Raw genomic sequence first — 1289 nt, 5'->3', positions numbered from 1 at the left:
CACTTTTTCAAATTTCCGGCTTTATTCCATGGAATTACTTAAATTTTTGGAATATAAAAACATAAATTAGTAGGACAATCATACAAAGAAATTCATCTATACTGGTACTAAGCAGAAATTAACACTGTCCCATTCTAGGTACGTGTAGATTAGACAGTAATACAAATCATCTTAAAATAGGATCATGGGTGGGGGAGATGGCTCAGTTGGTGAAGCGATTGATGCAAAGCCTGAGGACTTGAGTTCTGATCCCCAGGAAGCATGGTAAAAAGTTAGGTTTGACCCCACCAGGGGGAGGCAGAGATGTGTATCACTTGAACCTGCTGGCCAGCCAACCTAGCAAAATCAATGAATTCTAGATTCAGTGAGAGACCTTGTCTCAAAACATAAGATGGAGAGTATCTAAAGAAGAAAAAGAAATGTTGGCTTCTGAATTCCAATATGTATACACACACACACACACACACACACACACACACACACACACACACAGGATCACAGGACATTTGAGCTTTGTTTTCAGACAACCCACAAGACTGACCATCAGCATTCTGAATGACTTCATCTCCTACTTGAATGAAAGCTTGTGTATGAGGAGACACACATATGCACCACTGACTGGAACAGTCTTGGCCTTGAATTTACTTTTGTGTTTTTCTTAGTATTGCACCAACAGGGAAGTTTAGCGGATGTCTTTCATCTGGAGGCAAGAGCATAAAAGAATGCAAGGAGTTGATTCCCCAAAGACAAGGGAACCCCAGGCACCCAGGGTGCCCTCAGGACTGTGGAATCTCCTGATTCACTCTGGGGGGCACATCACAGCCCCCTAAAGATGATAGGTTCCCTTTTCTGTGTACATTGATGTTTAAATACCCACTACAGGCAGCATCGGTTCTTGGGCTGGGAGTGGGGAGCTCAGAGTCAAACAATGGAAGCTGCTTTCAACTTTTGAGTATGTCTCCTTCATAGCCATTTACCTCTCCCTACAGCGATGGTGAATTATTACCCCTACTACCACTGATGGCCTATCCTTGGCATGATTAATTAATTTCCTAGTCGAACATAAAAGATTCTAAACAACATATCATCTGATTAAGTCTACTGGGATATTTAAAAGATATTATCCTAGGGAGGCAAATGCAACACAGTGCCTTAACTTAAAAGAGAAGTGTGCTGTGATCCTTTCTCTTGATACTGGAAAAGCATCAGATAAAACTCAGATCTGTTCATGATGAAAATGTCCAGTGCTCTAGTTCCTGTCCTCCCTGACCAGACAAAATCCTGACAGA

The 1289-nt window shown here is 41.7% G+C and overlaps 1 non-coding gene across 1 annotated transcript; it reads right to left on the bottom strand.

The window, feature by feature from the left end:
* Positions 1 to 780: 780 nt before the first annotated feature.
* LOC131912131 (small nucleolar RNA SNORA68) lies at positions 781 to 913 on the bottom strand. The gene has a single exon (XR_009379539.1). It is a non-coding gene; the product is annotated as a small nucleolar RNA SNORA68 (small nucleolar RNA).
* Between the last annotated feature and the right edge of the window lie 376 nt (positions 914 to 1289).

This window comes from Peromyscus eremicus, chromosome 5 (assembly GCF_949786415.1).
Source record: "Peromyscus eremicus chromosome 5, PerEre_H2_v1, whole genome shotgun sequence".
NCBI lineage: Eukaryota > Metazoa > Chordata > Mammalia > Rodentia > Cricetidae > Peromyscus > Peromyscus eremicus.
The sequence above is the reverse complement of the archived record's forward strand: the minus strand, read 5'-3'. Positions and strand labels throughout refer to the sequence as shown.